Source organism: Sebastes fasciatus, chromosome 4, assembly GCF_043250625.1.
Source record: "Sebastes fasciatus isolate fSebFas1 chromosome 4, fSebFas1.pri, whole genome shotgun sequence".
Lineage (NCBI taxonomy): Eukaryota > Metazoa > Chordata > Actinopteri > Perciformes > Sebastidae > Sebastes > Sebastes fasciatus.
This window is the reverse complement of record NC_133798.1, coordinates 29,878,388-29,900,084: the sequence shown is the minus strand read 5'-3', so window position 1 is coordinate 29,900,084 and position 21,697 is coordinate 29,878,388. Positions and strand designations below refer to the sequence as shown.

The 21,697-nt window shown below is 39.4% G+C and overlaps 1 long non-coding RNA gene and 2 pseudogenes across 1 annotated transcript in view; 2 read left to right on the top strand and 1 right to left on the bottom strand.

The window, feature by feature from the left end:
• LOC141766572 (uncharacterized) overlaps nt 1-1,349 on the bottom strand; it is a 103,509-nt gene extending 102,160 nt beyond the window's left edge. Inside the window, exon 1 of the long non-coding RNA XR_012593655.1 lies at nt 1,289-1,349. This is a non-coding gene — a long non-coding RNA (uncharacterized LOC141766572). The remainder of the gene's footprint in view (nt 1-1,288) is intronic.
• A 144-nt stretch (nt 1,350-1,493) lies between these two features.
• On the top strand, nt 1,494-5,142 carry LOC141766568 (E3 ubiquitin-protein ligase TRIM39-like; annotated as a pseudogene).
• A 10,336-nt stretch (nt 5,143-15,478) lies between these two features.
• Nucleotides 15,479-19,985, top strand: LOC141766567 (E3 ubiquitin-protein ligase TRIM21-like; annotated as a pseudogene).
• The last annotated feature ends 1,712 nt before the right edge of the window (nt 19,986-21,697 follow it).

Sequence of the window (21,697 nt, the reverse complement as noted above, 5' to 3'; positions counted from 1 at the left end):
TATACAAAATAAGCTATAAACAAAAATAAACATGATATAAACAGATAGTGCAAATATTGCCGGAGTGCAAACAATCAGGTATCAGAGGGAGAGAGAGGGATACAGTAGGGGGGTGGTATTCCCACTGCCATGGGGAAAAAACTGTTTTTGTGACGTGAGGTTTTGGTCCTGATGGACCTTAACCTCCTGCCAGATGGCAGAGTCTGAAAGAGATGGTGTCCAGGATGGGAGGGGTCGGCCACAATCTTTCCTGCCCTCCTTAAGGTCCTGGAGGTGTACAGCTCCTGGAGGGAGGGAAGGTTGGAGCCGATCGCCTTCTCTGCAGCACAAATGACCCGCTGCAGCCTGGCCTTGTCCTTGGCGGTGGCCGCGGCGAACCAGACGGTGATGGAGGAGGTGAGGATGGACTCAATGATGGCCGAGTAGAAGTGCACCATCATGGAGTGTGGCAGGTTGAATTTCTTCAGCTGCCGCAGGAAGTACATCCTCTGCTGAGCCTTACTGATGAGGGAGCTGATGTTTAGCTCCCACTTGAGGTCCTGGGCGATGGTCGTGCCCAGGAAACGGAAGGACTCCACCGTGTTTACTGGGGAGCCGCGCAGGATGATGGTAATACACAGAGTACCTCATACAAACCCACTTCAAAACACCCGAACTATCACTTTAACTCCATTGAGGCTTGACCTAACTTGAGCCTGAAAGCAAAACAATTCAAGTTTTGACCTGGTAAAATTCTAGAACAATGAGAAATGAATTAGACAGCGACAGAACGGACTTGAGTATTTCTTTGTCCAGCCTTTGCATTGAAAGGTGTCGATCTCAGCTACATTCATTTTCAAATACTATAAATCCCCTGTGTTTTCTCAGACATCCTGTGTGTTTGAAAGCAATTAAAGCCTGAGTAGTAGTCAGGCCTTAATATCTAATCTCTAATCTCTAATTAAAGAACTTTTTTAAAATACACAATTTTAATTTCAGTTAACAATTCTTTGAAAGAAGAATTTTACTAGAAGACTTTTGAAACCTCAAAATCACAGACTTTTGGCCAAGTGACAAGTTTTCTATCTCAGTTTTTCTTTACTTTTTTCTCCTGTAATGTGATCAGTAATAAAACTGTAGCATAAAGAAAAGATGTTAAACAGTTTGTAAAGCAGCAGAAAAGTGAAAATGCAGGATAAACAGTGAGCTGAACATTGGAGTGTTTGTGGGATTGTAGAGGGATTGTAGAGGAAGCGTTGTAGCCTGTTAATCTAAAGATACAGGATGTTCTTGAATGTCTTGCACTGACCTCTTTTGTCATGTTGTCTGTTTGTACTTGTATGTTCTTTTGGCTGCTGTTTACTTCCACTGGAGAGAAAAGAAGAAATACAAAGTTAAAACTCATCTTGTTCCAAAGCCATGTCAAGGTATTTAAAAAAAGCCTCACCTACAGAGCTACACTGAGAGGAGGAGCAACACTGAAAGGGGAGAGCTGCAACGTCTCATTTCCTGAAATGAAAGTGAACGTTTGTCTGAGTGACAGCAGAGCTGCAGTCGAGACAAGTCTCTGTGTTTCTCTCTAAAGAAACATTCAACTGAATCCAGCAGGTTTTTATCAACAACACAGCAGAATCTCTGCCAAACACTGGTGAGTACACTGACCTACAGAGACTAAATACACTAACTGCTGATCATATTTACTGTGTTTCAACAACCGGTATGAACTCAAAACTTCAGCTCTACTCAGACAGGAAGTTCCTCAATATAGGCCTATATAACTGAAAAGCCATTATTAGAAAGAAAAAATGGAGCAACTTGGCTGTTATTAATGAACACAATATCTGATTACTGTAAACAAATAGTGGATGAAGAGTTTTGGTTTGTGTTCATTAAACTTGGAACTTGACCATCAATCAGAATCACGACAGACTGCAAAAACATTTAATTGTGAGTTTGGCTGCATTTAAATCAAAGGTGAAAGAAGTACTAAAATATGGAGGACAGAAGCTGTCAAAATCAAAAATTGATTTTTGAATTACTCTATAAATAAATTAATTTCTCATTGAATGTACCAAAGAGATTATTAAAAAGAAATGTAGGCATTCATTAATTGATGAAATCAGAAATTGATATTTCTGTTTTAATTTGCATCTATTGTATTTACTTTTTTATTAATTCCCCTATTTATTTACTCTTCTATTTAATTTTCCTTTTTTATTTATCTATATATTTTCATTTACTTAAATGTATTTGGGTTTTTTTGCATTTATTTTGAATCAGTTAAAAATCATTTTTAAATGTATTTATTTATGCATTGTTTTCCCTTTGCAATATTCCCCCTATTTATTTCCCCAAAGTTATTTATTTCTGTATTCTTTTCTTTATACAATTCCTTTTACATGTCTTTATGCATTTCTGCTTCACTATGTAAATGAGTGGGCTGTCATTCAACATGCGTCATCATGGGGTCAACTTGAGTGCATAGATTGACTGTACAAGGCGAGCTAGCTAGCGAGCTAACGCTGTCTGCTTATCAACTCCAGTCTTCATCCCCGGCTCCATACGGTGAGTTGTCAGTCTGCAGCTGAATAGGGGAATTAATACAAAGATAAATTAATAAAGCAAATTAAAACAATTTATTTTAAACTTCATCAGTTATTTAATGCCTACACTTATTTTTAATATTATTTTGGTACATTTAATGACATATTAATTTATTTATCGAGTAATTTACTCATTTATTTATTTATTTTTGATTTTGACAGGTTCGGCCCTCCATACTGAGATCTTTTACTTGAGTAAAAGTAGTAATACCACAGTTCAGAAATACACTGTTACAAGTAAAAGTCATGCATTCAAAATGTTACTTCAGTAAAACTGCTAAAGTATAAACATCAAAATATACTAAAGTACTAAAAGTTAAAAGTACTCATTTTGCTGAAAGGCTCATTTCAGAAATATTTATATATTATGTTATTGGATCATTATTATTGATGCATTAATGTGTTCATCACTTTAATGTTGCAGCTGGTAAAGGTGGAGCTCATTTTAACAACTTTACATATTGCTGGGTAGCTTAGTCCAAAATAAATACATCATAATATTAGTTGACTTATATTATGTATTATAATCAAAATCTTGTAACTAAAAGTATTAAATTAATGTAGGCTTCTGTAAAGTTTGTGTGTCTTTGATTTGTCTTATTATATCTGCTTTTCATTTCCCATAAATGTGTGTAGGTTAATGCTTGCTAATGTATTAATAATTACACTGGCAACATGACCTTACTGCATAATATGCTGTCTTAATAAATCAGACGCTGAATAGATGCCATCAAATTCATTGACGACCACAGCACATATTTGCGTTGCACCATTTTAAATAAATATGGCCCTCAGTTTGATGCAATATCACAGCGTTCAGGATGACTCTCATTATATTCCACTAACCATAGTTTGATTTTATTAAACAAATAAGTAAAAGATAGGTAATTACAGTTTTGTTTTTCACTCTTTTTGTCCTCAGAGTGTAGATATGTCTGCTGTCAGCTGTCTGCTGACTGAAGATCAGTTTCTGTGCTCCCTCTGTCTGGATGTGTTCACTGATCCAGTCACCACTCCATGTGGACACAACTTCTGTGAAACCTGTATCATTAAACACTGGGATGTTAATGTCCTATGCCAGTGTCCCAACTGTAAAGAGGTTTTCAACACTAAACCTGAGCTGCGGGTCAATACCTTCATCTCTGAGATGGCTGCTCAGTTCAGACTGTCAGCTCAACAGAAAGCCAGCAGCAGCAGCTCAGAGCAACAAGCTGCCAAACCAGGAGAAGTTCCCTGTGACGTCTGCACTGGGACCAAACTGAAGGCCCTGAAGTCCTGCCTGGTGTGTCTGGTCTCCTACTGTGAGACTCATCTGGAGCCTCATCTGACAATGTCAGGCCTGAAAAGACATCAGCTGATCGACCCTGTGGAGAACCTGGAAAGCAGGATGTGTACAAAGCACGATAAACTGCTGGAGCTGTTCTGTAAGACCGACCAGATGTGTGTCTGCATGCTCTGCACTGTTTTAGACCACAAGACACATGATGTTGTTCCTTTGAAAGAAGAATATGATGGAAAGAAAGCCGAGCTGGAGGCTGAAATTCAGCAGATGATCCAGAAGAGACGGCTGAAGATTCAGGAGATGAAACACTCAGTGGAGCTCAGTAAGGAAGATGCGGACAGAGAGATAGCAGATGGTGTTCATGTCTTCACCGCTCTGAAGGAGTCTGTTGAGAGAAGCCAGGCTGAGCTCATCGACACGATCAAAGAGAAGCAGAGAAAGACAGAGAAACAGGCTGAAGGCTTCATCAAAGAGCTGGAACAGGAAATCTCTGAGCTGAAGAAGAGAAGCACTGAGGTGGAGCAGCTCTTACTCTCTGAAGACCACCTCCACCTCCTCCAAGGCTTCACGTCCCTGAACGCTCTACCCACCAAGGACTGGACAGGAGTCAGCGTCCGTCCATCTTCGTATGAGGGGACTGTGGTGAGAGCTGTGAATCAGCTGGAGGAGACGCTCAGTAAACAGATGAAGAAGCTGTTTGATGTCGAGCTGAAGAGGGTCCAGCAGTCTGCAGTGGATGTGACACTTGATCCTGATACAGCACATCCCAACCTCATCCTGTCTGATGATGGAAAAGAAGTTAAACAGGGTCGTGTAAGGAAGAATCTCCCAGACAATCCAGAGAGATTTTCTTGTAGTTGTGTCTTAGCAAAGCAGAGTTTCTCTTCAGGAAGGTTTTACTACGAGGTTCAGGTTAAAGGGAAGACTGATTGGGATTTAGGAGTGGCCAGAGAGTCGATCAACAGGAAGGGACCAATCACACTGTCTCCTCAGAATGGTTACTGGACGATATTGTTGAGGAATAAAGATGAGTACAAAGCTTGTGCTGGCCCTGCAGTCCATCTCTCTCTGAAGTCTCAGCCTAAGAAGGTGGGGGTGTTTGTGGATTATGAGGAGGGTCTGGTCTCTTTTTATGATGTTGATACTGCAGCTCTTATCTACTCCTTTACTGGCTGCTCCTTCACTGAGAAACTCTACCCATACTTTGGTACTGGTCCTAACCCTGGTGGTAAAAACTCTGCCCCTCTGATCATCTCTCCTGTCAATCACACTGAGTAGAACAACCAAAGATTCACTTTCATTTGATGTAATAAATGTGTATTTATTGGTTATATACAATTTATACATTGTTGTTTTTACAGATTTTATCCTGAAAGTTTTTATTTGATGTGTCACATTGCTACTTATTACTACAACACACAGATTCTACCACACTGATTGATATTATCTAATGTAGTCTAATTTATTCTAATAACTGCATTACCTGCCTTCAAGACTGTTAAATCATCAAAAAAAATGTTTGCAGAAATCAGAAGCATTTGTACGTGTCAAATTCAAATTGTTTGTTATCTGATCATTGTGTATATAAGAAGTATTGCATACTGGCAGAAATGTCTTAAAAGCATTTTATGAATAATACATAGTAATTTACTTTTCTCTCTTTTGCTTTTTAAATAAACAAAAACAAACTAAAGATTTTATTGTGTCTGATTAAGTTATTTTGTTTTTGATTGATATCAAAGTTGAAAAAACAGCTGATGGTGTTTCTATAATGATACCAAATAATGTGATTTAAAAACACCATCAGCTGTTCTCAGACTGACTTCAGTTGACGAGCTCCAACACCCATCACATTTGAGATAGTTGGTAGTGTAAGATTATGTAGTGCTGGGACTTGCCACTGAAAATGGCGTCTGAGCCCTGAACTCCGCTCATGGTCTCAACATTTACAGTAACTATAGGCTACTGTAGCCCATGACCCATGACGTCACCAGGTCGACAAAACTGTTCTCTCTTTTTCTTTTTGGTCTCTCTCTTTTCTCTCCACCTCGGCTCAGCACTCCACACTGGTGGAGCTCTGAGCACCGTGCAGTCTGCTTGGAGCAGACACATCAGACTCCTTTCCCCTCGCAGGGACGCAAGAGTCTGCCTGAAAACATCCCTGTTAAGTATGCTCTGCTAACAGAGAGCAAACAAGTTTAGTAGCGGCTACGGCACAGTCTGCCCGCTGACGGTAAAACCACCAGAGTAAAGAAGCCAGGTTAGCGCCAACCTAACTGGACCCTGCAAGGAAACAAAGACTGAAGCGATCGGTTTCATTCAATCTGCATCATCTCAACGCAGCACAGCAAAGACATTGCATTCTCATGGTACTAGCTAACAAGCATGAAAGATGCCATCCCATTGAGTCAATTCCATAGATTACAGAGAATTAGTAACAAAAAGGAATCTTTTGATAACCAAGTGAGCATAATGAAGTAACGTTTTAAACAAAGAGGATATGAAGATAAATGTCTAGATGCAGCCTTACAACAGGTGACAACAAAACCACAAGGGGATAGAAAGACAACAAACAAACCAAGTGCTGTCTGTGTTCTAAACTTTACTGATAGATCAAATTAAATAAAACATTCTATCAGAAAGCATTGGCACATTATTTTTAGTGACACTGAAATCGGTCAGTTATTTAATACACCACCAAGAATAACATTCTGTCGAGGAAAGAATTTGAAAGACAAACTGGAACACGCCGATTGTCTTTTTCAGAGACCTAAGACTAGCCTGACCCCTCTACCTGATGGCAATTACTTCTGGGTCTGAGTTGTGTTAAAGCAGTGCTACTAGTTTGTAGAGATTAAGTGATATGTGAGAACGCCCTCTGGTGGAGTTAATAAACTGCAGCCTGTGGTCATATGAGGTCATGCTCTTAATAAATATCTACACAGTCTGATGCTGGAGCAGATTATATGAAGTCTAATTGGTACAAGTACTCTACGCGTTTTTGTTTGTTTTGTAGTTTTTTGAGCTCATTCTAAAATCAGCAACTTTACTTTCATTTAAGACTTACTTTAAAAGTATTGTACTTTAACTACTTTTACAAATAGAGAATCACAGAACATGCCATTAATCTACTGCTGTGGTCCAATCAGAAGGATTCTCCATCCGAGTTTTAAAATCTTATTTTAGATAAAGAAAATGAGAAAATGTGCTCAACATTTTGGAGAACAGCAGTGAAATGCAGAGGGATTAGTTGCTATGATGGATCATAGACTGTATAGTGTATGGAGATAAATACTGAAATGATTACAGTCAGAATGACACATTGGCAGAGGTAGGAAGTATTACATTTACTTAGTCACTTTGTTTTAAGTAATTGTGCGGCTATTTTGCATGACCTAAAATCTTTCCATTTTGTAGTAGCGTTGAAGGATTTCCTTTGATTTTAAAATTATTACTTCCTGGGAACATATCACTCTTTTCCTAATTATAAACCATCTGTGTTTTCTTAGACACACTATGGATTTTCCAGTCGTGGAATGTAATTAAGGCCGACTACTCTCTCTGATTGAGAAGCTTTTTCTAAAATAAAATAAAGGGTTCTCTGATAGAAGTACTTTACTTTTTTTGAAACCTCAAAATCACAGAGAAGCCTACTTTAGTGGCTATCTTTAGTCTTCATACTTCTATCTTCGTATTAACTTACTTTCTTTCGTTAACCACACTTCAATAACGACATCACAATGTTTTACGCGTTGAGTCGGCCCGGTAGCAACGCCAACGGCAACGGTAAAACAACCGTGTTGCTCCGCCGGTAACTCATTTATTCACAACTGAACCGTTTCACAATAAAAGTCATTTCACAATAAAAGTTCACTTCCTGTCCCTAAGTCACATGTGTACGGAAGCCTCACAGGACTAAACTCAAAGTCACAGTGGTAAACATACAGGAAGGAATCACCATATATAGTCATAATATTCTCTTACATTTAACTGAAATATATTTCTGACTGAACTTCAGCAAATAATATTATCAACACAATAAACATAAGCTTGGCACTAGTAAATGGCGCTTACATTCCGGCCCCTAATTGTTACTGCTGAGGCATAACAATTACACATTAACACATTAAAGCGTCATGTAACTTAAAACTCAGGATTTATATGACTGACTTATTTAAACATGAACTTATATTCATCTCCTAAACAGTACATTTCAAATACACATTTAGTTTGAATACAAAATTTACTCAAATGTAGTATGTAGCATAAATCTCATGCTTTAAGCACAAGTATATCATACACGAAATATGAACATCTACACTTGGTCATCCATTTCAAGCAACAGACATAACTTATCTGTTGGCCTTTCCAAAAGACTAGTTTTAGTTTTCACAAAAACACGTCTGACAAGTCCGTTTGAATCAGATATTGTCCTTTCAACTTTTGCCATCAACCAGGAGCTTCTTGGTGCACTGTCATCAACTATGAGGACGACATCTCCTGGTTTCAGATTTCTCCTGGGTACTAACCACTTCTGTCTTTCTTGCAAAAGCGGCAAGTACTCCTTTGTCCAACGCTTCCAAAATATGTCAGACAGGTACTGCACCTGTTTCCACCTCCTCTTGACATACAGATCTTCCTTTTGAAATACTCCAGGTGGTAGCACTGGTTGTCTTTTAAGAAGAAGTATGTGGTTTGGTGTCAGCGCTTCTAGATCATCTGGATCATTTGAGACTCTTGTTATTGGCCTGCTATTGATAATTGCCTCAACTTCACATAACAATGTCTGGAGGCATTCATCGTCGAGGGGCTGCTGTTTCAGAGTCTGGTTAAGAATTTTCCTTACAGATCGTATCTGCCTCTCCCAAACGCCACCAAAATGTGAACCTGCTGGTGGGTTGAATATCCAGGTAATGCCTTTCTGGATGAGCATGTCTGAGATTTTTGATTGATTCCAACCTTTAATTGCTTCACGCATTTCTTTCTCTGCTCCCACCAGGTTTGTGCCATTATCTGATCTCATAACAGACACTTGACCTCTCCTAGCAATAAATCTCCTAAATGCATTTATGCATGAGTCAGTGTCGAGTGAATGGGCAACTTCTATGTGAATTGCTCTAACAGTAAGACATGTGAACAATACACCATACCTCTTGACTCTACTCCGCCCACGCTTGACCTCAAAGGGTCCAAAAAAGTCTATTCCCACATTAGTGAATGGGGGCTTGTCAGGTATCAAACGATCTTGTGGCAGATTTGCCATTCTCTGTTCACCAGGTTTTGCTGAGATCCTTTTGCATGTGACACACTTAGACAGTATTTTCCTAATGGCAGAGTCTGCTTGTGGAATCCAGAATCTCTCTCTCAGTCTGGATAGTGTATAATTCCTTCCGCCATGTCCTGTTTCTTGGTGAATATGTCTGAGAATCAAAGTGGAAACATGATGACCTTTAGGAAGAATCACAGGATGCTTAGCATCTTCTGGCAATGCAGACTGATGCAACCTCCCTCCAACTCTTAAAATCCCATTTTGAAGAACAGGATCAAGCTTGACTATGTGACTGCTCCCTTTAAGCTTGTCACCTTTCTGAAGAGAAATAAGCTCATCACCAAAGCCTTGACTTTGACAAAACTTGATAATCTCACTTTCTCCCATTGCAACATCTTCAGCAGCGAGCAGAGATCCCTTCATGGTTGATCTGAACTTGTGCATTTTGCTTGTAACCATCTCAGTTTTCTTCTCATGACTCCAAGTGTCACTTGCCTGTGAGATGAGAAACTTACGATGTGTGCTCAGCTTATGAAGCAGTTGTTTGAATCTCATCATCCAGGAAACTGCCTTTTTTAGACAGTGCCACTCTGAATAGTGACAAATCAGCTTGTTAAGTGGGTTTTCATGCACATCTGTGGCATTCACACACATTGCTCCTTTAACTTCAACATCATCTGTGTGTATTTCTCTCATGTCTGGTGAAACTGGCCAATGTTCCTTGTCCTTTGTCAAAAACTGTGGCCCAGCAATCCAGGTTTGACATCTTGTGAATGTGTCTGCATTCATTCCTCGTGATGTATAATCAGCGGGATTCAACTCTGAATTAACATACATCCACTGACTTGGTTTAGTATTGTCGCTGATGAGTGACACTCTGTTTGCTACAAATGTTTTGTACCTGACATTTTTATTGGCAATGTACCTTAACACAGTAGTACTATCAGACCAAAGCACTGATTCTTCCAGCGGCATTTGCAGCTCCTTTCTCATGAGCCGGTCCATTTTTACAGCAACTGCAGCTGCTGTTAATTCCAGCCTCGGAATCGTTGTTTGTTTCAGCGGTGACACTCTCGACTTGCTGATGATGAATGAACAGTGAGTTTCTCCTTTTCCATTTGTTATGCGAAGGTAGGTAACAACTCCGTAGCCTTTTTCACTCGCATCAGCGAAGTGATGCAACTGTGCTGATGTGATTTTTCCAAATCCAGTTGGTTTCAGGCATCTATCCACAGTGAAACCATGAAGCTTTGTGAGGTCAGAAAGCCACCTTTGTGACCTTTGAGCCAATTCAGCAGGGATATCCTCATCCCAGGAGACTTTCCTGCCACATAGCTCCTGCAGGATCATTTTTGCTGGAAGGATGACTGGTGACAGAAATCCTAATGGATCATATATAGCACTCACAAATGAGAGGATACCACGTCTTGTCTGTGGCGTATGTTTTGCATTTATCCTGATCTTGAATACATCTGACTCTGTGCACCAGTTTACTCCTAAAACTCTTTCATCAGGTAACACATCATGACTGAGATCCAAATCCTTAACCTCCTTTGCCCTTTCTGTTTCAGGTATGGAGGCAAGGACGGCTCTGCTATTGCTCATCCACTTTGTTAAATGGAATCCTCCACTCTCACAGTGCTGTTAAGTCCTTGACCATAGCACACGCTTGGGTTTCATCTGATACTGACTGTAGACAATCATCTACATAAAAATTGTTCAGAACTGCTTTAACTGCAGCAGGTGGCATTTTGTCTTTAGCATCTTCAGCTGTCCTCCTCAGTGCAAAGTTGGCACAGCTGGGGGAGGAAGTCGCCCCAAACAAGTGCACAACCATCTTGTATTCTTGCAGAGGTTCGTTCAAGTCTCCATTCGGCCACCATAGGAAACGCAGAAGGTCACTGTCCTCTGGTGGTACCCTCACTTGGTGATACATAGCCTCTATGTCTGACATTAAGGCAATGTGGTCATGTCTGAATCGTGTCAACACTCCAACAACTGAGTTTGTTAAATCTGGACCTTGCAAAAGTTCTCCATTTAATGACTTGCCTTGATATGTTACTGCACAGTCAAAAACTACACGGAGCTTCCCTTTTTGGGGGTGGTACACCCCATGATGAGGTATGTACCAAACTCTCTCATCTTCAGACACAGTCTCTTCATTTGGTACTGGAACTGCGTAACCTTTAATCAACAGGTCAGACATGAAGCTTTGATATTCTCTGTGAAACTCCTTGTTTTTGGTAAGTTTCCTTTTCAGGTTTTCTGTTCTCTGCACAACTACACTGCGGTTGTTAGGCATTTTGACAGCCTTGTTTCTTAAAGGAAGACGTATACTGTAGTGTCCATCAACCACTTTAACTGTTTCATTGACAGAGTCCATAAACTGAATGTCTTCTTGTGACATTTCCTGTTTTTCTTCACTTGCCTTTTCTGGAAAATCGTGGTTGAATTGTTGCATCAGCATGTCTTCTACCCTTGCAATAGAGATGCGATTTACAGAAACACTTAGTCCACTTTCAGGTGGCGTAGTACAATCATCTCTCCTGAGAGGACCGTTGATGACCCATCCTAGGATTGTGCGAACTGCATATGGACCGTCATCCTCACTGTGAATGACCTCCCATGGCTCCATAGCCTTGTAAACATCACATCCTATCAACAGTCCAATGTCTGCATCTATGTGTGGCAGCTCGATTCTCTGAAGGTGTGGCCACTGTTCCAAATCTTCCTGCATTGGAATGTTGTCTTTGGACACTGGAATGTCTTTGTGGGTGTAAATGTCAGGTAAGTCAACATAAATGTTCTCTTTCAAACCACACACCTCTAATCCTGAAAGATGGTAGCTCGACTCTAACTTTTCCTGACCCATAGTGCGAAGCAGAATTTGAGTTTTCTTGCCTTCAGTCTCAAGCTGTCTCATCAGCTTCTCAGAGCAGAATGTGGCTTGGCTTCCATTATCCATGAATGCATAGGTCTCAATTATCTTGTTGCTTTTCTTTAACTTGACACACACTGGCACAATTGACAGAACACGACTGTCCTTTCCGGCCCCGGTGGCTCCACAAGTTCCACCTGAAATGTGTGTTGTTTCATTAGTCGTAGTACTTTCAGTGGTGCTTTTCTGTCTGCTTTCAAATGCTTCCTTATCTTCCCTTGTGAAATGAAGCATGCTTGGATGTCTCTTAGAGCAGTGCTCACATGTAGCTCTTTTCTTACAGTCTTTACTCAAATGTCCTGGTGTCAAACATGCAAAGCATAGACCCTGTACTTTGAGAAACTGTAGTCTTTCCTTGTAAGGCTGGTTTCTGATTTTGTGGCATTCTGCCAAGGCATGTTGTTTTTCACAGTATACACATGGCTTCTGGAAGGCGTTACTGGTGTAACATGAAAAATCTTTACTGTTTTCAGATGAACTTTCATTTGATGCTGGTGCTACACTTGTGGCAAATGCAGTCCCCTTTGGCCTAGGTGCTTGATTCATTCTCACATTTGCATAAGGTTTTCCCTTATCTTCAGCACTCTTTATGTCCCCAAACACAGGATCTGCAGCTATTTTAGCTTGCCTGTTTATGAATCTGATCAAATCTGGAAACTTTGCTCTTTTTCCACTTTTCTCTTGAATGTCGAAGGCAGAAACTCTCCACATTTCTCTCATTTTGTATGGTAGCTTAGAGACAATGACTCTGATGTTAGTAGGATTCTCCATGTCTTGAAGCTGGTCAATGTCTTTCATTGCATTGTTACAACCCGTGAGGAACAGGGAGTAACTATGAAGAGCCTTAGCGTCATCTGGTTTAATTTGCGGCCAGTTGAGGGCCCTGTTTATGTATGCAGATGCAATTTTCAGTTCGTTACCATAGTGATATGTCAGCAATTTCCTTGCCTCGATGTAGCCTTGATGAGGACTCATGTGCTGACAACTTCTGACCAAGTCTCTGGGTTCACCTCTGGTAAACTGTTCAAGGTAATATAACCTGTCACCATCACTATCAGCTTTGTCATGAATAGTATGGTCAAAAGCCCTTAAGAATGATCTAAACTCAAGTGGATCACCACTGAAAACAGGAACATCTCTTTGGGGCAGATGTGACAGTCTCTGTTGTTTGACTAACATCTCAGTGATGTCATTTTGTTTCAACATCACTTCACATAGGTTGATTGCATTTCCATTGTAATCATTTTGCTGTATGTCATCTTCTTGTTTCACTTGATAGTCATTTGCATTTGACTGCTCGTTATGTTCATAACGTATTTCTGGCTCTTGGCTGCTTAGCTGCTGATTGACCACTAAGATTGCATCGCGGTGATCAATTACATCACCGTTACAGCTCTCATACTCACAATTTTCCAACGCCTTTATTTTGGCTGTAGAGGCAGCAATAGCTGTGTCGATATCAAGCTGTTCCCTTTTTGCCTTTAACTTGCATTCTTCATGTTCCATTTTTGCCTTTAACTTGCATTCTTCATGTTCCATTTTTGCCTTTAACTTGCATTCTTCGATGTCTAATGCTTGTCTCTGTTTCAAGGATGCTGCACGTGCAAGTAAAGCGGCGCGTTCTGCTTCTTCCTTGTGTCGTATAGATGATATGGAGGAGACTCTGGATGATTTTGATGAGCTGCTGGTAACTGTGCTTCGTGCAACATATGAACCAGATTTCTTTTTTGCTGGTGTATCAGTTACAGATACACTATCATCTGGATTCACATCTTCTTGATGTTGCTCCCTCGTTGTAGAAATCCATTTTTCAACTTCATTCCTGAAATTACTGAATTGTTCCTCTTTTGGCTTGTACCAAAACCTTTGGTCATCATCCTTTTCTTCTTCAGGTAACAGCAACAGTACATCCTCATTTGCATCAATAAACTCCTTTAGTAGTTTTGAGCATTCATATAAATGTTCATCAACAATTTCTGGACTCCCATTATCTTTCATTAGTCCATTAATCTTATTTGTTTTTGATGTTAACTGTGACAGTTTAGATCTCCTTGCATTTATATGCCTGGTCAGTCGATCTTCCAAACCTCTTTCGGTGTATTTTGGTGCCCTCTTGTGGCCAGACCTGCCGCTGCAGCTCTGGGCTCTCGACGTCGAATTCTGTCTGTCGTCGTCCGCCATCTTAGCTGTTTACACAACTTCTAGTTCAACAAGTGTTCATGAGAAATGGTCTATGACACAAAGCACAGCAGGCTTTCTTCACAAATGTCATCTTCTTAAGACCAAAACGTCCTTGCTGTCTCATTTTCTTTAGAAGCTGGGTATCTTGTATTTATTCATTTTCGGGACATTTCTGCAGCATATCTTTGGCCATGCTGTCTTCAGATAGTTTCATTATGTCTTCTTATAACTTTGGACACTTATCTGAAACCGTAGTTTATTCCTTCTGTTCAGTTCTTTTGTCGTCATGGCGACGCAGCAGTAGGCCTGCTCCTCGTGAGCTGGTTGTTTTACTTAATGTAGTGGCTATCTTTAGTCTTCATACTTCTATCTTCGTATTAACTTATTTTCTTTCGTTAACCACACTTCAATAACGACATCACAATGTTTTACGCGTTGAGTCGGCCGGGTATCAACGCCAACGGCAACGCCAACGGCAACGGTAAAACAACCGTGTTGCTCCGCCGGTAACTCATTTATTCACAACTGAACCGTTTCACAATAAAAGTCATTTCACAATAAAAGTTCACTTCCTGTCCCTAAGTCACATGTGTACGGAAGCCTCACAGGACTAAACTCAAAGTCACAGTGGTAAACATACAGGAAGGAATCACCATATATAGTCATAATATTCTCTTACATTTAACTGAAATATATTTCTGACTGAACTTCAGCAAATAATATTATCAACACAATAAACATAAGCTTGGCACTAGTAAATGGCGCTTACACCTACATTGTGTTCCAGTGACAAAAGATTTTCATCTCAGTTTTTATTGACTTTTTTTTCTCCTGTAATGTGATCAGTAAGAAATCTGTCAAAATGAAGAAAAGATAAACAGTTTGTAAAGCAGCAGAAAAGAGAAATTGCAGGATAAACAGTGAGCTGAACATTGGAGTGTTTGTGGGATTGTAGAGGGACTGTAGAGGAAGCGTTGTAGCCTGTTGATCAAAACATACAGGATGTTCTTTAATATCTTGCACTGACCTCTTTTGTTATGTTGTCTGTTTGTACTTGTATGTTGTTTTGGCTGCTTTACTTCCACTGTAGAAAAAGAAGAAGAAACAAAAAGTAAAAAAACTCATCTTGTTCCAAAGCCATGTTAAGGTATTTAAAAAAAGCCTCACTGACAGATCTACACTGAGAGGAGAAGCAACACTGAAGGAGGAGAGCTGCATTTGAGGAAATGAAAGTGAACGTTTGTCTGAGCCACAGCAGAGCTGCAGTCGAGACAAGTCTCTGTGTTTCTCTCTAAAGAAACATTCAACTGAATCCAGCAGGTTTTTATCAACAACACAGCAGAATCTCTGCCAAACACTGGTGAGTACACTGACCTACAGAGACTAAATGCACTAACTGTCAAGATTTAGTTGAAACCAGAAACCACAACAAAGAATAAAACAGCAGATAAACTAGTCATGCTAAAAGCTAACTAGTGTAGCTTAGATTCCTTTTGGAGTACAGTATCTGATTTAATGATTATAAAAGGCACCAAATTTAGGTTTCACCACTTATAGCTGTTACACACTTTGGTAAACAGCCTTGAACTTCAAACCCTTTCCTCTCAACTTCTCTGTTTCTGTAGCTGCTGTCTGCCTTTGTAAGCTGATCATATTTACTGTGTTTCAACAACCGGTATGAACTCAAAACTTCAGCTCTACTCAGACAGGAAGTTCCTCAATATAGGCCTATATAACTGAAAAGCCATTATTAGAAAGAAAAAATGGAGCAACTTGGCTGTTATTAATGAACACAATATCTGATTACTGTTAACAAATAGTGGATGAAGAGTTTTGGTTTGTGTTCATTAAACTTGGAACTTGACCATCAATCAGAATCACGACAGGCTGCAAAAACATTTAATTGTGAGTTTGGCTGCATTTAAATCAAAGGTGAAAGAAGTACTGAAATATGGAGGACAGAAGCTGCCAAAATCAAAAATGTATTATTAAATTACGATATAAATTAATTAATTTCTCATTGAATGTGCCAAAAATAATATTAAAAATAAATGTAGGCATTGATTAATTGATAAATTGTATTAACTTTTATTTAATTTTCCTTTTTTATTTATTTATATATTTTCATTTACTTAAATGTATTTGTTTATTTTTACAATTATTTTGAATCAGTTAAAAATCATTTTTAAATGTATTTATTAATTATTAAATTTATTTATTTATGCATTGTTTTCCCTTTGCAATATTCCCCCTATTTATTTCCCCAAAGTTATTTATTTCTGTATTCTTTTCTTTATACAATTCCTTTTACATGTCTTTATGCATTTCTGCTTCACTATGTAAATGAGGTGGCTGTCATTCAACATGTGTCATCATGGGGTCAACTTGAGTGCATAGATTGACTGTACAAGGCGAGCTAACGCTGTCTGCTTATCAACTCCAGTCTTCATCCCCGGCTCCATACGGTGGGTTGTCAGTCCGACTGGTACAGGTGTGCAGACCAACCAACTGGATATTAACTGTTTAACTCTTTTGCGGACCCCCAAGGTTGAGCTTGTTCAGAGTGAGAACCTCCAGGCCGAAGCCGCCAAGCCCGTTCTCTCCATTGTAGTGTACTGTACGTAGCCGGAGACGAAGACTGGAGTTGATAAGCAGACAGCGTTTGCTAGCTAGCATGCTAACATGTATAGTCGATCAATGCACTCTGATGTCGATCAACCAATAGGTGAAAAGTTGACCCCATGACTCAAGTTGAATGACAGCCCCCTCATTTGTATAATGAAGCAGAATTGCATCAAGAAATGTAAAAAAAAGAAACGTCTAAAGAAAAGAATACAGAAATAAATAAGTTTGGGGACATAATAGGGGGAACTTGCAAAGAGAAAATAATGGATGAATAAATAAATAAATTAATGAATTAATAATTAATAAATACATTTAATAAGCTATTTTAAATTAATAAAAAATAAATGCAAAATCAAATAAATAAATATAAGTTAATAAAAAATAATAAAACGGAAAATTAAAAGAGTAAATCAATAGGGGAATTAATACAAAGATAAATGAATAAAGTAAATTAAAACAATTTGTTACAATTCATCAATTAATTAATGCCTACACTTATTTTTAATATTATTTTGGTACATTTAATGACATATTAATTTATTTATAGAGTAATTTACTCATTTATTTATTTATTTTTGATTTTGACAGGTTTGGCCCTCCATACTGAGATCTTTTACTTGAGTAAAAGTAGTAATACCACAGTTCAGAAATACACTGTTACAAGTAAAAGTCATGCATTCAAAATGTTACTTCAGTAAAAGTGCTAAAGTATAAACATCAAAATATACTAAAGTATTAAAAGTTAAAAGTACTCATTATGCTGAAAAGCTCATTTCAGAATAATATATATTATGTTATTGGATCATTATTATTGATGCAATAATTTGTTCATCACTTTAATATTGCAGCTGGTAAAGGTGGAGCTCATTTTAACAACTTTACATATTGCTGGGTAGCTTAGTCCAAAATAAATACATCATGATATTAGTTGACTTATATTATGTATTATAATCAGAATCTTGTAACTAAAAGTATTAAATTAATATAGGCTTCTATAAAGTTTGTGTCTTTGATTTGTCTTATTATATATATGCTTTTCATTTCCCATAAACGTGTCTAGGTTAATGCTTGCTAATGTATTAATAATTCCACTCCCAACATGAACTGACTGCATAATATGCTGTCTTAATAAATCAGACGCTGAATAGATGCCATCAAATTCATTGACGACCACAGCACATATTTGCGTTGCATCATTTTTTAAATAAATATGGCCCTCAGTTGGATGCAATATAACAGCATTCAAGATGACTCTCATTATATTCCACTAACCATAATTTGATTTTATTAAACAAACAAGTAAAAGATAGGTAATTACAGTTTTGTTTTTCACTCTTTTTGTCCTCAGAGTGTAGATATGTCTGCTGCCAGCTGTCTGCTGACTGAAGATCAGTTTCTGTGCTCCATCTGTCTGGATGTGTTCACTGATCCAGTCGCCATACCATGTGGACACAACTTCTGTAAAACCTGCATCACTGAACACTGGGATATTAATGTCCTATGCCAGTGTCCCAACTGTAAAGAGGTTTTCAACACTTTCCCTGAGCTGCAGGTCAATACCTTCATCTCTGAGATGGCTGCTCAGTTCAGACAGTCAGCTCAACAGAAAGCCAGCAGCAGCAGCTCAGAGCAACAAGCTGCCAAACCAGGAGAAGTTCCCTGTGACGTCTGCACTGGAACCAAACTGAAGGCCCTGAAGTCCTGCCTGGTGTGTCTGGACTCCTACTGTGAGACACACCTGGAGCCTCATCTGACAAGGTCAGGCCTGAAAAGACATCAGCTGATCGACCCTTTGGAGGACCTGGAAGGCAGGATGTGTACGAAGCACGATAAACTGCTGGAGCTGTTCTGTAAGACCGACCAGATGTGTGTCTGCATGCTCTGCACGGTTTTAGACCACAAGACACATGATTTTGTTCCTTTGAAAGAAGAATATGAAGGAAAGAAGGCCGACCTGGGGAAGACAGAGGCTGAAATTCAGCAGATGATCCAGAAGAGACAACTGAAGATTCAAGAGATGAAACACTCAGTGGGGCTCAGTAAGGAAGATGCAGACAGAGAGATAGCAGATGGTGTTCAGGTCTTCACCGCTCTGAAGGAGTCTGTTGAGAGAAGCCAGGCCGAGCTCATCGACACGATCAAAGAGAAGCAGAGAAAGACAGAGAAACAGGCTGAAGTCTTGGTCAAAGAGCTGGAACAGGAAATCTCTGAGCTGAAGAAGAGAAGTACTGAAGTGGAGCAGCTCTTACGCTCTGAAGACCACCTCCACCTCCTCCAAAGCTTCACGTCCCTGAACACTGCTCCACCCACCAAGGACTGGACAGAAGTCAGCGTCCGTCCATCTTCGTATGAGGGGACTGTGGTGAGAGCTGTGAATCAGCTGGAGGAGACGCTCAGTAAACAGATGAAGAACCTGCTTGCTGAGGCCGAGCTGAAGAGGGTCCAGCAGTCTGCAGTGGATGTGACACTTGATCCTGATACAGCACAGCCCAAACTCATCCTGTCTGATGATGGAAAACAAGTTAAACATGGTGATGTAAGGAAGAATCTCCCAGACAACCCAGAGAGATTTGATTATTGTGTTAATGTCTTAGCAAAGCAGAGTTTCTCATCAGGAAGGTTTTACTACGAGGTTCAGGTTAAAGGGAAGACTGGGTGGTCTTTAGGAGTGGCCAGAGAGTCGATCAACAGGAAGGGAAAAATCGAACTGAATCCTCAGAATGGTTACTGGACGATATGGTTGAGGAATAAAAGTGAGTACAAAGCTCTTGCTGGCCCTTCAGTCCGTCTCTCTCTGAAGTCTCAGCCTGAGAAGGTGGGGGTGTTTGTGGATTATGAGGAGGGTCTGGTCTCCTTTTATGATGTTGATGCTGCAGCTCTTATCTACTCCTTTACTGGATGCTCCTTCACTGAGAAACTCTACCCATACTTTAGTCCCAGTCTTAACGATGGTGGTAAAAACTCTGCCCCTCTGATCATCTCTCCTGTCAATCACACTGAGTAGAACAACCAAAGATTCACTTTCATTTGATGTAATAAATGTGTATTTATTGGTGATATACAATTTATACATTGTTGTTTTTACAGATTTTATCCTGAAAATGTTTTTATTTGATGTGTCACATTGCTACTTATTACTATAACACACAGATTTTACCACACTGATTGATATTACCTAATGTAGTCTAATTTATTCTAATAACTGCATTACCTGCCTTCAAGACTATTAAATCATCAAAAAAAATGTTTGCAGAAATCAGAAGCATTTCTACGTGTCAAATTCAAATTGTTTATTATCTGATCATTGTGTATATAAGAAATGTTTCATTCTGGCATTAATTACTTAAAAGCAGTTTATGAATAATACATAGTAATTTACTTTTCTCTCTTTTTCTTTTTAAATAAACAAAAGCAAACTAAAGTTTTCATTGTGTCTGATTAAGTTATTTTGTTTTTGATTGATATCAAAGTTGAAAAAACAGCTGATGGTGTTTCTATAATGATACCAAATAATGTGTTTTAAAAACACCATCAGCTGTTCTCAGACTGACTTCAGTTGACGAGCTCCAACACCCATCACATTTGAGATAGTTGGTAGTGTAAGATTATGTAGTGCTGGGACTTGCCACTGAAAATGGCGTCTGAGCCCTGAACTCCGCTCATGGTCTCAACATTTACAGTAACTATAGGCTACTGTAGCCCATGACCCATGACGTCACCAGGTCGACAAAACCGCAGCGTCAGCTGTTCTCTCTTTCTCTTTTTGGTCTCTCTCTTTTCTCTTCATCTCGGCTCAGCTCTCCACACTGGTGGAGCTCTGAGCACCGTGCAGTCTGCTTGGAGCAGACACATCAGACTCCTTTCCCCTCACAGGGATGCAAGAGTCCGAAAAAGTCCCTGTTAAGTACGCTCCGCTAACAGAGAGCAAACAAGTTTAGTAGCGGCTACGGCACAGTCTGCCCGCTGACGGTAAAACCACCGGAGCAAAGAAGCCAGTTTAGCGCCAACCTAACTGGACCCTGCAAGGAAACAAAGACTGAAGCGATCGGTTTCATTCAATCTGCACCATCTCAACGCAGCACAGCAAAGACATTGCATTCTTATGGTACTAGCTAACAAGCATGGAAGATGCCATCCCATTGAGTCAATTCCATAGATTACAGAGAATTTGTGACACAAAGGAATCTCTTGATAACCAAGTGAGCATAATGAAATAACGTTTTAAACAAAGAGGATATGAAGATAAATGTCTAGATGCAGCCTTACAACAGGTGACAACAAAACCACAAGGGGATAGAAAGACAACAAACAAACCAAGTGCTGTCTGTGTTTTAAATTATACTGATAGATCAAATGAAATAAAACATTCTATCACAAAGCATTGGCACATTATTTCTAGAGACACTAAAATCGGTCAGTTATTTAATACACCACCAAGAATAACATTCCGTCGAGGAAAGAATTTGAAAGACAAACTGGTACACGCCGATTGTCTTTTTCAAAGACCTAAGACTAGCCTGACCCCTCTACCTGATGGCAATTACTTCTGGGTCTGAGTTGTGTTAAACCAGTGTTACTAGTTTGTAGAGAATAAGTGATATGTGAGAACGCCCTCTGGTGGAGTTAATAAACTGCAGCCTGTGGTCATATGAGGTCATGCTCTTAATAAATATCTACACAGTCTGATGCTGGAGCAGATTATATGAAGTCTAATTGGTACAAGTACTCTACGCTTTTTTGTTTGTTTTGTAGTTTTTTGAGCTCATTCTAAAATCAGCAACTTTACTTTTATTTAAGACTTACTTTAAAAGTATTGTACT